Genomic DNA, 9,930 nt, shown 5'->3' on the forward strand with positions numbered 1-9,930 from the left:
TTTTGTATCCTTAGCAATGCATTATGGATGTTCATTCCTTAAACACTGTGCCCATATTATTCAAACTTTCTTCTTTAAATATATCTTTAAAGGTCTTTTTATTTTAGATAAGTTATTTTTCCTTCTGATTTTTCTTATGTATCTTTTCTAAAGGTGTTAATTCAATTTACCCAGTCTACTTAGATCATTTTAGTTAAAAAAATCAAATAAATTACTTGATAGTCTTGAAGTAGCTCCACATATATGTCCTTAGTGTTACCACCATCTTGCCAAATTAAGTGATCTGTTAAAAGAAACAGTTTCTGGCAGAGTTAAGAGTGAGGACTAAGACTCAGCTCCCTACCTCTTTCTCTACAGTTTGTGTTATCCACCTCCATTCTCTTAGGTAACAGAATTCTTGGAGGCACATGCATGACAGGAATGCAATATTCATGGCATATCCACAGGAACCATGCCATGGTCTGTGTTGAAGCTGCTTATGTCTTATAGGATGCTTTAGGGAGAGGACAACTTGTGTTGTGCCATCTCTTTGGGTTATAGCGGAGTTCTTAAGTCTCTATTGTAATATTTCTATCCTGATATTATAAAAAGTTAGATTCTATAATACTTATAATAATCTTAAAATTTTTATTCTCATTATGATATTACCTGATAAAATGATCTGACACACCACCCCACTACTGCCTCTCTCCGCCAAACTGGTAACACTCATTTGTTCTTTATTTTTGTGAATCTGCTTCTTTTTTGTTATGTTCACTTGTCTCTTATGCTTTTTAAATGTTCCATGTAAGTGCTATCATACAGTAATTTTCCTTCTCTGACTTTTTTAATTTAGCATAATGCCCTCCAGGTTCATCCATGTTGCTGCAAATGGCAAAAATGTTATCCCCCTTTTATGGCTAAGTAATATTCCATTCTGTGTATATATGCCACATTTTCTTTGTCTATTCATCTATTGATGGACACTTAGTTTCCTTCCATAGCTTGGCAACTGTAAATAATGTTGCTATGAAATTGGGGTGTATGTATCTTTTTGAATTATTATTTCCATGTTTTTTGGATATATACTCAGGAGTGGAATTGCTGGGTCATACTGAAATTCCATTTTTAGAGTTTTGAGAAACCTCCAAACTGTTTTCCACAATGGCTGCACCAATTTACATTCCCACCAACAGTGAACAAGGGTTCCCTTTTCTATGAGATTTTCATGAATTCAAACTCTAAACAACTGCTTTAGAAGACTCTGGACTTCCCTGATGGCTCAGCTGGTAAAGAATCCACCTGTCATGCAGGAGAGCCCAGTTCGATTCCTGGGTCGGCAAGATCCACTGGAAAAGGGACAGGCTACCCACTCCAGTATTCTCAGACTTCCCTTGTGGCTCAGTTGGTAAAGAATCTGCCTGCAATGCAGGAGACCTGGGTTCAATCCCTGGGTTGGGAAGATCCCCTGGAGAAGGGAAAGGCTACCCACTCCAGTATTCTGGCCTGGACAGTATTCTGGCCTATACAGTCCATGGGATCACAAAGAGTGGGACATGACTGAGTGACTTTCACTTGACTTAGAGGACTCCAGTGACTTGCCATAATCTATCCAAGGTCTTCATGGCTGAGTCACAAATTGGATAAAATTGAAGATAAATTCAGAATAAATTTGCCACTCTTTGGGTGCTAAAAGAACAGGCTTCTCCTCCCAGGAGGAATTGTTTGGGGGAAACAGTGTTGAGAAAGACATGAGCAAAGTTGAGTGGAGTGGAGTGGAAATCTTCACATTTTCAGTTTGTTTCAGCTTCTGACTGAGTCATTTGCTTGCTCTTGAAGCTTAGATTTTGGGACCACCTCACAATTCCTTGTAAAGTATTTTTTTTTTTTTTTTGCAGCTTCTAGGCATGATCTCAGTGGGTCTATGAAGATCTGTTTTTGCTCCAGTATCTGAATATTCAATAGCTCTATGGTTCTGGGGAATCAGAAAATATTTAAACCTACAAACTACTGTTGGCATTTTTCTGCAAATTCCTTTAGGTGGTTATGCTGTTCCATTCATAAATGTATGTATTATAGCCTAGTTTTTGATGACATTCTTTAAAATGATATAAAATCTGGCCACCACAAGAATTCTTTTCTTGTATGTGTCACATCATCTTTAAAGCCTTCAAATCCCTTAGTTCTTAGTTGTCACCTATAATACAGTGAATGGGATTCTTTTATTATCTTCTGCTAACTGGCTTTGATGCCTACCACAGGCATTGCAGTTCTACTTTTCTCCAGAGAATTTGTTTTCCTTTTCCCTAGAGTAATTATATTTAAAAATCAGTCTTACCAATTTTCAAAAAACAACAGTGAATTTGGAATTTATAAACAATTAAAATTACAAATTTAATAACAAAAAGTAACAATCTTGTGATTTGTGAAGGAAATGTCAATAGATGTATGTACTTTTTCCTGTTTAATTGGGTAAACTAAAGAAATCTCTTGAATGGTTCCTACTTCTGTGTTGTTGTTTTGGACTTAGGGTGTCTATTGATTCACATTTGTGTACTTTCTTTTATGTATTCAGGAGTGTTCTGATGCTGGGAAAGATTGAGGGCAAGAGGAAAATGGGGCGAGAGATGATGTGATGATTGGATGGCATCACTGACTCAATGGACTTGAGTTTAAGCAAACTCAGGGAGGTAGTGAAGGACAGGGGAGCCTGACGTGCTGCAGTCATGGGGTCACAATCAGATATGACTTAGCGACTGAATAACAGCCATTCTCCATTTATACCTTTCACAGCGCTTTTGCTGTAGTCCTTGGAGAAAGAGCTCTCTTAGTAAATTGTGTGTGTGTGTATCTACCTGAACTTTTTTTCTTTTGAACATTTTAATGTTTTTTGCCATTGATTAAAAACCTGTATTGTCCTTGGGTCAACTGTTGTATTTTCCTCTTAATTCAATGTAAGGCATTTTTGTGATTCAGGCTCTGGGTAAGTCTGTCCTCTTAGTACAAATTCCCAACATAGAATGCATCATAAGAGTTTTCTTTCTGATGCTGGGGAAAATTCCTCTGTTGACAGTCATATTGTCATTCTCTCTAGGCTTGATTTTTTTGTTTGTTTTCTGTTATTTTGATTATTTCTCATGTATGCATTAAAACAGCACTGTCTGGAATTTGTGTGTATATAAAGATATATGTGTGTGTGTGTTAAGTTTCTTCAGCCGTGTTCAACTCTGTGCGACCCTGTGGACTATAGTCCACCAGGCTCTTGTGTCCATGGGATTTTCCAGGAAAGAATACTGAAGTGGGTTGCTGGTTCCTTCTCCAGGGCATTATCCTTACCCAGGGATTGAACCCGCGTCTCCTGCAGCTTCTGCATTGCAGGCAGTTTCTTTACCGCTGAGCCACCTGGGAAGCGCCATATGTAAAGATATATATGTTTAAATGTATATTTTGAATATAATTTTAACTGCTGATAATTCTTCATGTGTGAATAAGTATAAGCGGTGCTAGCCAGTATCAGATATTGAGATAGTGTGAGTGACAAGTCCTTTAGACTTCAGCTGCTTGCAGAGGTAGAGAAAGCAGGAGGAGGCGGAGCTGTTCTGGAGGAGCTAACAGAACAACTAAAAATTGCCACTTCCAGAATCTCAACAGACCGAAGATGCCTCACTCCAAAATCTAAGCATGACTAGTGTCAATTGAAGAGCTGACTCATTTGAAAAGACCCCAATGCTGGGAAAGATTGAGGGCAGGAGGAGAAGGGGACGACAGAGGATGAGATGGTTGGATGGCATCACCGACTCAATGGACATGAGTTTGGGTAAACTCTGGGAGTTGGTGATGGACAGGGAGGCCTGGAGTGCTGTGGTCCATGGGGTCACAAAGAGTCAGACACGACTGGGTGACTGACCTGAACTGAAGTGAACTGAGTGTCAATGAATAACCTAGACCCCCACGTGGCCTTAAGTTGTTGCTTTCCTTTGAAGGATTACTCTAAGGATATCTAAAACTTTGCAGGGACACAAGCAACAACACATTAGAACTTTTAAAAGCACCTGGAGTACTCTTTTCATCGGCAGTGTTTTATTAAGGAACATTTAGATGAGACTTTTGAAAAGTAAAAAAAAAAAAACAAAAACAAAGCCTTCAAAGAATCCATCAAGGTTTTCCTTATAACTTTGGCAAACAGGAAAAGGGGCTGAAAGTTGCAATTTGATTGATACAGAGGTGTGCCCCATCTGTTAAGTGCAAGGAAGGTGAAAAGTGTTAGTCACTTAGCCGTGACTTAGTCACTCTTTATGACCCCATGGACTGTAGCATGCCAGGCTCCTCTGTCCATGGAAGTCTCCAGGCAAGAATACTGGAGTGGGTTGCCATTTCCTTCTATAGGGGATCTTCCTGACCTAGGGATTGAACCAGGGGCTCCTGCATTGTGGGCAGATTCTTTAACTCTGTGCCACCTGCAAGGAAGGTACTGACCTTTTAATTTTGACTCTTGGGGTATATTCCTGTCATGTTCTCTGAAATCAGAGTTCTAATGGTTTACAGCCTTTTTGGTCACTATAGTCTCTTTCAAGTGGACGGTGGAGTGAGCACTTTCTCAACCTCCCCAACGGGGTGTTAATCTCCTGCTTTAGGAGATAACTGTAATGAAGAAGCAAGTTGCATTGACCTTATGTTGCAGGTGGATTCTTTCTGCCAAACTACCCATTTGAATTCTTCTTGATCCCTGTTATAGCTTTTGTTGCTGGGGAGCATGAACCTCAACTGAATGCCTAGATTGTATTATAGTCTTTAGAAGTACAGTCCTGCCTTAAATTTTTCATTTCTGCTTATATTTGAGGAAATAGTTTGGAATTCTTTCCAAACAGTCCCCAACTCTCTGGGAAAAAATGTAGTTGCTTTGGGCTTTCTGTATTAGCTTCTGTGTCTTTTTATTTTTGTAACTTTGTCCTTCTGGCAATTTTTCCCATGAACTGCAAACATTTCTGTATCACATTGTCATGATTTTGCTCATAGGGCATTTGTTCATTGTTAATTAGGAAGGCATTTGTGGAGACAAACTGATTTCTCTGACAGATGGGAGAACCACATAGCTTTGGTAGGGGTAATTTTCAACACATGTATTTGTAAATTCTATTCAAATTTGAGGAGGCACCCAAAACTTCTAGGGAAAAAAATCTAAGAAAAAATATGCTTTTCTAACTGTTGGTTAATAAAACAGAAATGAAACTTCAAAAAGTTATGGGATTCCTCCTCTAAAGGGAGAAAATTTTCTAAACAAATGGATTATTTGGTTTTAGTCTGTTTTCCTGTCCAAATTTGAAGGAGAAAATTGTGAATTAAAAATAGATGTACAGAAAATTGGCCTGATTAACAAGAGCAGTCCAAGGCAAAGCTATTAATTAAAGATTTAAAAAAAATAATTTGGCAACATCTCTCTCACTGAGAGCATTCTTCCTTAATGGCATTGTATTTCTCCTCTAATCGTCTTCTAGACAAACTCATCTAACTGTTTTACTTTTTAATTTTGTCCCTCTTCCTTTTAAAACTTACCTTATATATCCCTTTGCCTGTCAGCCAAAAAAAGGTAAAGTTTTGTTAACAATAATGGTTACTGTATTAACTGTATCAAAATTTTAAAGTTTTATGGGAATTTTTGGAGGTAATTATTCTTAAAATTAAATCAGAGAAATTAAAATGTGATAGAGGAATTAGTGATACCAAGGAATATATTTTGGTACAGGCAGAATTTTTGCACGCATCCTTCAAATTGTATCTGCTTACTTCTGTATAATAATGATTCTGCTAATTCTAAACACATTGAATTCCTATAACAGAAATGGTTTGCTTGTTATTTGAAAATGGAGTTCATTAATTATTAGAGTGGTTTACATTTCTAAAGTGATTTCCCATGCATTTCCTCATGTGATTATCTCAATAGCCATAAGAGGATAGCACATAGTTTCACCTTTTATTTTTTTACAAACGATAGAATTGAGCCTCAGAGAGGTTAGTAAATTTGCTCAAGGTGGCCAACCAGTGTGTGGTAGAAATAGAAGAGAAGCGAAGTCTCTGGACTCCTGACCTGGTATTGTTCCATCATTGTTAGTTAAGAGATCTAAGTGATTGAAATTCATCTAATATCCTTCTATTTGTTCGGTACATAGATACTAAGCACCTGTGATACTCTTTGACCCTAGGAGACACTGAGAGGCATGGATATGACCTTGCTCAGAAGGAGATCCCTATCTGGTTGGGAAGGTTAAAGCTTCTAAACAGATGACTGAAATGCATTGTAGGAAATAAAAATGCTTTAATTGAGGAAGGCAAAATGCTGAGTGAAACTAGAGAATCCTCTAGCTGGGAAGGGAATATTTTTGTCTTCATTGCCAGAGACCCTTGACAATGGCTTCCTAGAATGCCTCAGATATGGACACAGCGAGGTAAAAAAGGATCAGAGGATGCAGAAATAGAGGGGGGATGAAGAGAAAGCTACCAACAGGTGAACCGGTAAATGATCAAGCGTCTGTCTGCATTTTGTTTGCTTTCTATCAGTATGCCCTTCTCTGATCACACTACCCTAGTATTTCTTTGAGCAGATACTTCTCACCAACTCCAAACTTCTAGGGGAAGTGGGGGAGGTTGATCAGGTAACTCTGCTCCAAAGAGGACCACAGTGTTAAGTCTGGCCAGTCAGAGTTACAGTGACCCAGGAACACGCATGCTATCTAGGACCTTTGAGAAAGCACACTTCCTCTTTCTGCTGAGGTTGTGTAGGTGGTAGAATAGACTGGTGGACTTCTTTGCTGTCTGCTGGAGAAAGTCTTACGTGGGGAGACGGTTCTCCACGAACCTCTCACCTTTGCGTCTGATGCACAAAGTACTGATTGCTCTTTGTTCCATATTATTTTGTTCCACTCTAATTTTACTTAGTCCCACTATATTTTTAAATATGTTTGCTTTAGTAAACAGCCTTGGGAAGAGAGAGCTAGAGATCCAGAGTGAAGGAAAGGCAAAGTTACTGCCCCAGTGTATTCAGGTTCCCTAAGCTCATGGTTTCTGTACTGTAGCACAATATACTGCCTGTGTAGGCACCCACCTGGGCTTGTCTGTATCACTCCTGTGGGATCTAGATAAGGGGGTCACAGAAATAGGCTGACGTTTCTGCTGCTGGCTGTGCCGTGAGTAATTAAGCCCTTTGGCGCTGGCCCAAGAGTCTCATGTCTTTTTTTTAGCATCATGTAGCTGAGGTAGGTTAACTCATTACTTATAAGTAGGATAAAATGTTAGATTCTTCTCATTATCCAGTGCTTCAGTTAACCAACTTAGATGTTTCTAGGAGATATGTAGAGAGAGAAGTTTATGACAATATTTTTTAAACATCTAGAGCAAATTGTGCTGGAATCCGGAGATCTCTATGCATAGTTACATGGACAATCCATTTCCTCTCTTGCTTTAGCTTTCTTAAGTTTCTGTCACTTGCAACCAAAGAATCCTGGTTAATCTTGACATAAGAGAAGTAGCTAATAATTTATTTAACCAGAGTGTAAGGCATAGGAGTGGGATTACTGAAAGATTAAATTAGAAATGGATTTCTAGAATCGGTTGACTTGGAAAGAATGGAAAGAATTGGATTTTCCTATTAGACTGCAATATATTGCACACATTTAATTCTTGAATATCAATATAGTAATTTTGCTACAGTGTGTTCTGTACACATACTCAAATAGTGAAAAATACATGTAGGTCTTTATCATTAGCTTTGAGAAGATTAGAAACATATTTACCCATAAGCAAATTCAAATTAAGTGACCTACCTGGAGCTCCATTGTAGTTGGAGAGTAAACCATAGTTTATATGATTGCCTTTAGAAATTCCATGTCTTCTTTCTGGCACATTTCACTTCAAAATATATCATCTGGCAAATTTAAAAAAAGGATGCACGTTAATCACATAAAGTAACCTACAATTTGATATATATACATTATATATGCATTTTAAGTAAAAGGATAGTCTACTAACTTGAGAGTTTCATGTTTTAAGTAAGGGACAAATATATGTGATATTATGAAAGGAGCTTGGAGTATTTCTACCTGCATTTTTACTGAAATACTGGGTAAGACATAAATTCCCAAAGTCTTAGATTTCTTATTTATAAATTGCAATACTTAATCCTGTCTTCACAGAATGACTGAGAATTAAGGAACTGTGTTGAATATATTGTATGTGCTGTATATATTGTATATGTTGTATATTGTATATATTGTATGGGCTTCCTGCATAGCTCAGTAGGTAAAGCATATGCTTGCAATGCGGGAGACCTGGGTTCAATTCCTGGGTTGGGAATTTCCCCTGGAGAAGGAAATGGCAACCTACTCTAGTATCCTTGCCTGGAGAATCCCATGAATAGAGGAGTCTGGCAGGCTACAGTTCATAGGATTACAGGAGTCAGACAGAACTTAGCGCCATCTTTTATTGTATGTGTAGCAAGTATTTGGAAGACAGAAGGGGGAGGTACTTTACAATATTTCCTTTCCCTCGTATGAGATACAAATGTAAGAGGTGTTTTTGAAGCACTCAAATAATGAGGTGATTTTTAAAAGAATAACTCTTTATCTTTTTGGGATAAATTCTGAAATTCTTCAGATAAGTTCATCTGAAAGATAAATACATGACATATGAAAAACAAAAATGGTGGGGGCTTGCCTGCTTCCCTAAATAGTATAACATAGTGCAGAATAAAGATAACTAAAAGACTATAATTTAAACATATAAATCAATACAAATCAGTGAATGAGACTAGATAATCCTAAAACACATACTAATATGTAAACAAATAAAAAGAAGCAAACAGGAAAGAAATATAATTTAACAAATGTTAGAAAAATCAGATCATTATATTATTTTTTATTATTGATAAATTTAATTTATTGTTAATTTTCATTTGGATCTAGGAAAATTCTTAAAGTGTTGAGGGATTTTTAAGCATAAAAACAATGGGAAAATCTGTAAAAAGCAAATATTTAGTAATCTGATTCCTGTAAATATAATGTGTATGTCAAAAATATGAATAAAAAGAACTGGGAAAATATTTGCAACAAATATGACAAAAGGAAAAGTTCTTGCAAATTATTTAAACATAACTAAGTAGAGAAGTAAATAAAGGTTATGTGCAGCCGTATAATCAAGAAAGAAAAACAGTCTAGAAACTTATGGAAAAAATTAAAGAAATACAATTAAGATGAATGTATTAATTATTATTCATTAATAATAATTTTCATTATTACTAAGAACCTTATAGTGTTCTGGATTGCTCATAAGTGAGCAAACTGATCCAAATGTTCTGTGAACAAATTTTTTAATATACATTTAGAAACTTAAAAATTCATGTTTATTATATTCCTCATCCTAAATCTAAATCTAATTTTATCCATAGCCATAAACACAATTTCCTAATCTACTTTCAGCAATCTAGTAAGATAAAAAACCAGTAATTCTCATCCAATTTAGTATATGCTTATCATAGCTTGATATAATAGAAAAATAGGCTATAAAAAAATGAAAAAATAATAAAATAGTTAAATATTACTTACATGTGTAAAAAGTTTCATCCCATCAGTTAAGAATTCAGGTTTCAAGAGTCATCTGGGGAAACGTTTGTGGTGTAATATTAAATGAAATCAAAAGCAAAAGTGACACAGACAAGAACACAACTGATACCCATTATGACCAAAAATAAAATGCACTTAAAAAGGAAGGAAAGGAAACGCACCACAAATGAGATCATGCTTGTTTCAAATTGTTAATATCACACATGGTTTTTATTTTACATTTTATACTTTTGTTTGTTCACCAAGTCTTTTGTTTTTATAATGTGACTTGTTTCCATAGCTAGAAAAAAAAAAATCAATGTCTTAAAAATAAAGTACTCAAATGAGAAGCATTTCTCTC

At 36.4% G+C, this 9,930-nt stretch overlaps 1 long non-coding RNA gene across 1 annotated transcript in view; it reads right to left on the minus strand.

The window, feature by feature from the left end:
• Positions 1 to 9,702, minus strand: part of LOC122439411 — a 36,550-nt gene extending 26,848 nt beyond the window's left edge. The window contains exons 1-2 of the long non-coding RNA XR_006268857.1: positions 9,573 to 9,702; positions 7,797 to 7,897 (exon numbers count right to left, since the gene is read on the minus strand). This is a non-coding gene — a long non-coding RNA (uncharacterized LOC122439411). The remainder of the gene's footprint in view (positions 1 to 7,796; positions 7,898 to 9,572) is intronic.
• Between the last annotated feature and the right edge of the window lie 228 nt (positions 9,703 to 9,930).

The sequence above is a fragment of the Cervus canadensis genome, chromosome 4 (genome assembly GCF_019320065.1).
Source record: "Cervus canadensis isolate Bull #8, Minnesota chromosome 4, ASM1932006v1, whole genome shotgun sequence".
Lineage (NCBI taxonomy): Eukaryota > Metazoa > Chordata > Mammalia > Artiodactyla > Cervidae > Cervus > Cervus canadensis.